Raw genomic sequence first — 8,163 nt, forward strand, 5'->3', positions numbered from 1 at the left:
TATGCATATTTATAGTTTTTGGATGCAGGGATGAAAGGACAGGTGCCTCCATTTCAGTAACGCAGCATTTTATATTTTACACCTATGTTCTGCCCAGAGGTATCTTGAGTCTCCTCCACACAAAGAAATCAAGAATTCTTTCTTTGCTTCCCTGTCTCTTGTCCATAATATTTGTGTTAGAATAGTTCCATTTAAAAACAAAATCAAGACCTTGTATATCTCTCCCAAAACCAAATTGCAGTGATGTTTGTTTCTCAATTAGTTATTTGTATTGTCTAATCCTTATAAGTAGAGTCCCTGTGTGGTACAAATACTCAATGTGTGAGGCTACTAACCAAAGGTTAGAGGTCCAAGTCCACCCAAAAGCTCCTCAGAAGAAAGGTCTGGCAATCTACTGAAAAACCAGTCATTGAAAACCCTGTGGAGCACTGTTCTACTCTGACACATGCAGCTGCTGTGAGTTGGTATTCACTCAATAGTTATTAGTACTAATAATTCATATAAGTAAATGCTTAACTGAGGTGATAAAAGAAAACTGCTACCATGATCCCATACATAGAAAATCCTAGGGACTCAACAAGAAAACTGCTAGAATTAATAGATGGATTCAGCAAAATGGCAGGATACAAGTTCAACATACAAAAATCAGTCGAATTCCTCTGCACTAACAAAGGGAACTCTGAAAAGGAAATCAGTAAAACAATACCATTTATAATAACCACCTAAAAAATGAAGCACTCCAGAATAAATCTACACCAAGACACAAAAGACCTATACAACAAAAACTACAAAATACTAAATAAAAAAGAGAGAGAGACCTACATAAGTGGAAGAATATACCATGTTCATGGATAGGAAGACTTAACACTGTGAAAATGTCAATACTACGCAAAGTTATCTTCAGATGATATGCAATCTTGATCCAGATTCCATAATTATTCTTTAAAGAGATGGAAAAACTTATTGTCAAATTTATATGGAAAGGAAAGAGACTCAAGATAAAAAAGCACTACTAAAGAAGAAGAACAAAGTAGGAGGCCTCACACTCCCTGATCTCAAAACCGACTATACAGACACAGTAGTCAAAACATCCTGATATTGGTACAATGACAGACACATAGACCAGTGGAACAGAATGGAGAACCCAGAAGTAAATCCATCCATTTATGGACAACTGATCTTTGACAAAGGGCTGAAACCCATTAAATGGGGAAGAGATCATCTCTTTAACATAAGGTACTGACAAAACTGATTATCCATTTTCAGAAAAATGAAACAGTATTCATATCTTTCACCATATACAAAAACTAACTCAAGATGGATCAAAGACATAAATGTAAAACCTAAAACCAGACAAGGGACTAATCTTTAAAATTTTTAGAAAAATTTGACAACTCTGGTGGCATAGTGCCTAAGGCATTTGATTGCTAACCAGAAGGCTGGTGGTTGAAACCCACTAACCACTCCTCGGAAGGAAGATTGAGCAATCACTTCCATAGTGACACTGCCTTGGAAACCCAAGGAGGGGTCGCTAGGAGTTGGATCCAACTCAAGGGCAATGAGTTTGAGTTTTCCAAAGTGAGTTATTTCTTCAAGGTGAATATGCCCCTCCTAACTGTATGACAATGATTATACCTTTTTTTCCTACAGATATTGCTTCCTTATTTATGTTCTACACAAAACGAAATATAAGGTGTGATAGTAAACAGTGGTTCAAAATCACTGCTTCTAATTGGCTTGCTCTCATTTTTGCCCATGATGACACCATGACCTCCAGGCCTCTACCTCTCCATAATCTTTATTACTTTCTCAGTGAAGCCCTTTAAGACAGAGAACACTATTTACTCAAGGAGCTTTCTTGGGGACTCTTACGGATTGAACTCTGTTCCCCAAAATATTTCTTGTAAATCCTAACCCTTATACTTGTAGATATAATCCCATTTGAGAATAGAGTCTTCTTTGTTACATTAGTTAGGCCATATAGGGTGTAGTTTAAGACAACCTTCTGGTAAGCAGTCAAGTGCCTTAGGCGCTACCTCCTAAAAAGTGAGAAAAAATTTCTGCTTGTTAAAGCCACCCACTTGTAGTCTTTCTTTCATAGCAGCACTAGAGAACTTAGGGATCCAGAGAGGCATGCATTGCTAAAATTAAAGAAAAAAGATCTTAGATCTAACTAGCAGAGGAAATGATGTCCCTATCCCTCCTTCACAGTTTTGAAAAACTGTGCAAGATTATTTCGTTTGCTCATCTAGATCTATTCTCGACCCTTTTCCACCTTATTCTATGCCCTGACAAGCTTCCCTTTATGAACTGCATCAAATGGGCTCCCATGCCCTCTGGCTTCCTGTTGGGTACAGCATGAGGATCTGGCTCCTTATGCCAGGCAGTAGGTTAGTAATGGCCATTTCCTCTACCACAGACCACAACTTCAGTCAGGTGGCCCTCTGCTACAGTTAGAGCCCTTGTAGAGTTTCAGCAACTATTTGTCCCCATATCCCTTCAGGACTAGAAGTAGTACCAAATCCTTGGGGAGGTGTTCCACCATCCCTTGTTTCCCCTAACCCTACCCACACCATTGTGATAAGTTCCTTCATTAAATTCCCTTCAGTCACCTTGACTGAGTGTAGCACATGGTTCCTCCTGAGAGTCTGAGTGTACAGGAGCTTTTCCTTCTGCAGAGCTAGAACAAAGAGGCCATGGTAATCTCAACAAAGGCAAGTGGAAGAGCTTTGTACATTTCTCATAATTTTCTTTCTTCTTCTCAGTAATTCCATCATGCTCGGCTGTCACAGATTAAACTTCTAAATTGCTTGGAGCAACACAGCCCAGATCACTTAGGACATTTAAGCAGTACGTTCATTTTAAAGACCAAATAATGCCCCTTATAAAAATCTTTGGTTAAATGTTCCCGTAAAATGAAAGCCCACCTCACTCTGAAAATAGTTCTTTATAAAGCCAAATGCTTACTTTAGCTGTGGCTTATCACTGCTATTCCTACTCTGATTCCTACCCCTACTCATTTCCAAAGGAACTCTGGTGGCATAGTGCCTAAGGCATTTGACTTAGTGATACAGCCTCGGAAACCCAAAGAGGGGTTGCTATGAGTCAGAGATGACTCGACAGCACATAACAACAACAACTCATTTCCATTGACTCAATTCCAACTCATAGTGACCCATGTGTGTCAGAGTAGAACTGTGCTCCTTAGGGCTTTCAGTGGTCAATTTCTTGAAAGCAGGCCTTAGTTCTGAGGTGTTCCTGGGTCAACTTAAACTTCCAACCTTTCAGTTAGTAGACAAATACAAACTATGCCACATAGGGGGCTTCAATACTGTTTTTTAAAAAATTGCCATTGAGTTGATTCCAACTTATGCACCCCAATGTGTTACAGAATAGAATTGCTCCATAGAGTTTTCTTGGCTGTAATCTTTAAGAAGCAGACCACCAGGCCTTTCTTCCGTGGTACCTCTGGGTGGTTTGGAATCACCAACCTTCATGTTAAAAGCCAAGTGCAAACGACTTGCATCACCCAGGTCCTCTTCACTGCTATTGTTGTTGTTGTGTGCCATTGAGTCAGACCCAACTCATAGCGACACCTCCTTGGGTTGCCGAGGCAGTATCACTACGGAAGTAGATTGCCCAACCTTCCTTCTGAGGAGTGCTGGTGGGTTTGAACCACCAACCTTCTGGTTAGCAGTCAAGTGACTTAGGCACTATGCTACCAGAGCTCCTTCACTGCTATTAGGGAACAATTAATTAATTACACAATTGCTAAAGTACGGACATTTCCTCTGCCTGTGTCTAAATGTATGAATTTAGTATGAAGTCTTTCACAAAATCTAGGCTCTGGGGCCACCCGTCCCTAAGCCCGCTGTTTCTCAGACAATAGTTTATTCCAGTATCTATTTTAGTCTCAAATTTGCAACTTGAATTTTAAAAATCTGTTTATTGTATGATTTTATTACAGTACCCTAGCAGCACTACTCCAGGCATACTGATGTCTTGTTTATTAGATCTCCACCTGCCTTGTACTGTGCTTGTTTATAAAACCTTCCACAAAGTTATATATAATCATCATTCTTAATGGGAAAATCAAACCAAGAAATTGGGTGACTCACCACATTTTAGAACCTTTCTTACTTCTAAAAATGCAGTCAGGCCTTCATTTTACAAACTAATTGTCCTTAGCACTTTAATACTATAAAAAGAGGAAGAACATGAACATCAAGTTGGCATTTAGGCTTTTCCTCCCTGAGAAGAAATACTACAGAAGAGAAGTTTTACAGATCTCTCTGACACTTCCATTCATCTGGTTCCTAAGTAAGTTCTAAACTTGTATCTTTCCTTTCAACCTTCTCCCTCAACTCCATTTCTCTTAATTAATATAACCTATTTCACCAGGCTTCTACTGCCTTTCAAAGACAATTTTAGTGGGCAGGCCCTTCTGGTCCTCCATGAACATTATGAAATACACGGACCTTGTCTTCTCATCATTTACCCTTTCTCCATTACCCCCTCAAGTACCCAATGTGTTTACATGCTCAGGTATCTTCACACCGAAAAGATATACAGTAAACCAACAAGTGACAGAGATCACAACTGTCACATCTTCTAGAAGGATCATTCCATTTTAAAGGATCAACCACATGAAAGGAGCTAGTTTTAGTATTTAACTAAAAGGAATGAATCCCAATGGTAGAATTTTAAGCTTCTACAAGAGAGATTTCTGCAGAACATACCTTCCCAATGATCTTGAAATCACGTAGCACATAGGCAGTGTTGACTTGGCTTGTTGATTACTGGCTGAATTAGAGGTAGCAAAGAGGCATCAAAGATGATTCACCTAATCATTTCCTAAAGCTCTTTAAATGCAATTAGTTTCCAAAAGATAGAAAAGTGCCCCCCACCCCCCGCATTACCACCATTCATTTGTCAATTTTTCACACTTCGGTGGCTTACATGTTGCAATGATGCTGGAAGCTATGCTCTTAGTATTTCAAATATCAGCAAGGTCACCTATGGTGGACAGGTTTCAGTGGAGCTCCCAGACTAAGACAGATTAAGAAGAAGGACCCAATGATCTACTTCATAAAAAATTGGCCAGTGAAAACCATAGGAACAGAAGCACAACATTGTCTGATACACTGCCAGAAGAGGAGCCCCTCAGGTTGGAAGGCACTCTAATTATGACTGAGAAAGAGCTGCATTCTCAAAGAAGAATTAATGACGTAAACAGTGTAAATCTTGCAGACCTTCTTTACTGGTGTGGCACAACTCAAAATGAGAAGAAACAGCTATAAATATCCATTAGTAACTGGAAGTGGAATGTATGAGGTACGAACCTAGGAAAATTAGAAGTTGTCAAAAATGAAATGAAATACATAAAGATCGGAATACTAGGCATTAGTGAGCTGAAATGGACTAATATTGGTCATGAATTGGACAATCACTATGCCAGGAATGACGAATTGAAGAGGAACAGCATCACATTCATTGCCAAAAAGGACATTTCAAGATCTCTCCTGAAGTACAATGCTGTCAGTGATAGGATGCTATCCATAGGCCTACAAGGAAGCCAGTTAATGTGACTATTACTCAAATTTATGCACCAACCACTAATGCCAAAGATGAAGAAATTGAAGACTTTTTACCAAATTCTACAGTCTGAAGTTGATCAAATAAGGACTAAAGATGCATTGATAATTACTGGTGTTGTAGTTATGCTTGTGTGTCACCTTGGCTGGGCCTGGTTGAGTGGCTGGGCAGCTGGTGGTAAGTAGTTGTTCCCCATAATGAGACTGCCAATCAACTCCATGGTGGGATCTACCACAAGCAGCTGAGTAGCTGCTTTGGGTATGTGGTCTACTTCCCGTATATAAGAAACAGCTTTGGGGAATGGTCTCTAGCTTATGGCACGCTTGGCCCCTGCATGTAGCTGTGTCATTGTTCAGCAGCCTGCTATGCTCTGCCAATCCTGGGACTTACAATGGACTTGAGTTAATGGCCTGCCATGTGGTTTGGTAACATCGAGAATGTGCCATTTTATTTGTCGACCTCGGGCTTGTTAACCTCAGCAGCCAGGAGCTGCCTGAGTGAAGAGATGCCTCTGGCTTCAGTGGGCTGGGAGCAAGAGGCAGAGCGAAAGCCCAAGGTCAAGGGGCTTTCACCCAGCCCCTAGAGCCTGGCACTTTGAACTCAGACTTCTAGCCTCCAACCTGAAAAAGAATAAACTCCTGTTTGTTAAGGAATCCCATTTGTGGTATATTCCTGTCAGAGTGTCCCTAGGTAACCAGAACAACTGGTGATTGGAAATAAAGAAGAAAGATCACTAGTTGGAAAATATGGCCTTGGTGATAGAAACAACACTGGAGATTGCATGATAGTATTTTGCAAGACCAACTTAACTCATCACAAATACCTTTTACAACATAAATGGAGACCACACACATGGACCTCTCCAGATGTAATACACAGGAATCAAATGGACTACATCTGTGGAAACAGATGATTCAAAACCTGAATATCATCATTCAGAACAAGGGCAAGGACCTGCTGCAGAACAGACCATCAATTGGTCATATGTAAGTTCAAGATGAAGCTGAAGAAAATGAAAACAAGTACACAAGAGCCAAAATCACACCTTGACTATATACCACCTGAATTTAGAGACCATCTCAAGGATAGATCTAATGCATTGGACACAAATGAGCAAAGACCAGATGAGTTGTGGGATGACATCAAGTACATTATACACACAAAAAAAACCCAAAAGGTCATTAAAAACACAAGAAATAACAAAAAGACAGAATGGATGTCAGAAGAGACTGAAATTTGCTGTTGAATGTAGAGTACCTAAAGCAAATGGAAGAAATGATCAAATAAAGGAGCTGAACAGAAATTTTCAAAGGGTGGCTTGTAAAGACAAAGTAAAATGTTATAATGAAATGTCCAAAGACCTGGACTTAGAATACCCAAATCCTTGACAACTTCAATATTTACCCTATTTTATTAACTATGCAAAGGCATTCAACTGTGTGGATCATAACAAATTATGGATCATGTTGAGAAGAATGGGAATCCCAGAGCACTTACTTGTGGTCATGAGGAACCTGTACTTAGACCAAGAGGCAGTCATTCAAACAGAACAAGGGGATACAGCATAGTTTGAAATCAGGGAGCTTGTTAGGGTTGTATCCTTTCTCCATACTTACTCAATCCAAATGCTAAGAAAATAATCTGAGAAGCTAGACTCTATGAAGAAGAACTTGGCATCAAAATTGAAGGAAGACTTGTGAACAACCTGTGATATGCAGATGACAACCATGCTTGCTGAAAGTGAAGAAAACTTGAAGCACATACCAATGAACAGCAGACAACACCCTCGCTATAGATTGCGCCTCAACATAAAGAAAACAAAATTCCTCACAACTGGACCAATAAGGAACATCATGATAAACAGAGAAAATATTGAAGTTGTCAAGAGTTTAATTTTACTTGGATCCACAATCAATGCCCGTGGAAGTAGCAGTCAAGAAATTAAATGACATGTCGCATTGGTCAAATCTGTAGCAAAAGGCCTCTTTAAAGTGTTAAAAAGCAAAGATGTCTCTTTGAAGACTAAGCCATGGTATTTTCCATAGTCTCATATGCATATGAAAGCTGGACAATGAATAAGGAAGACCCAAGAAGAATTGATGACTTTGATTTACGGTGTTAGGGAAGAATATTGGATATACCATGGACTTGCAAAAGAATGAAAAATCTGTCATGGAAGTAGTACAGCCAGAATGCTCCTTCAAAATGAGGATGGTGAGACTTTGTCTCATGCACTTTGGACATATTATCAGGAGGGACCAGTCTCTGGAAAAGGATATCATGTTTAATAAGGCAAAGGGTCTGCAAAAAAGGGGAAGACCCTCAACAAGATGGACTGAAACAATGGATGCAACAATGGACTCAAACAAGCAATGGTTTTGAGGATGGTGCAGGACTGGGCAGACTTTTGTTCTGTCTTAGGGTTGCTATGAATCAGAACTGACTCTATGGCACCAAACAATAGCAACAAAAAGATTTTAAACATCCTTTCTTTCATCCTACGTAATTATTTATTGAAGCCATTGCCTCCGTTATAATAATTTTGTGCCCACTAATAGAAGAGAGTTG

The sequence above is a fragment of the Orycteropus afer genome, unplaced genomic scaffold (genome assembly GCF_000298275.1).
Source record: "Orycteropus afer afer isolate SDZICR_OR568_19922 unplaced genomic scaffold, OryAfe1.0 scaffold00259, whole genome shotgun sequence".
NCBI lineage: Eukaryota > Metazoa > Chordata > Mammalia > Tubulidentata > Orycteropodidae > Orycteropus > Orycteropus afer.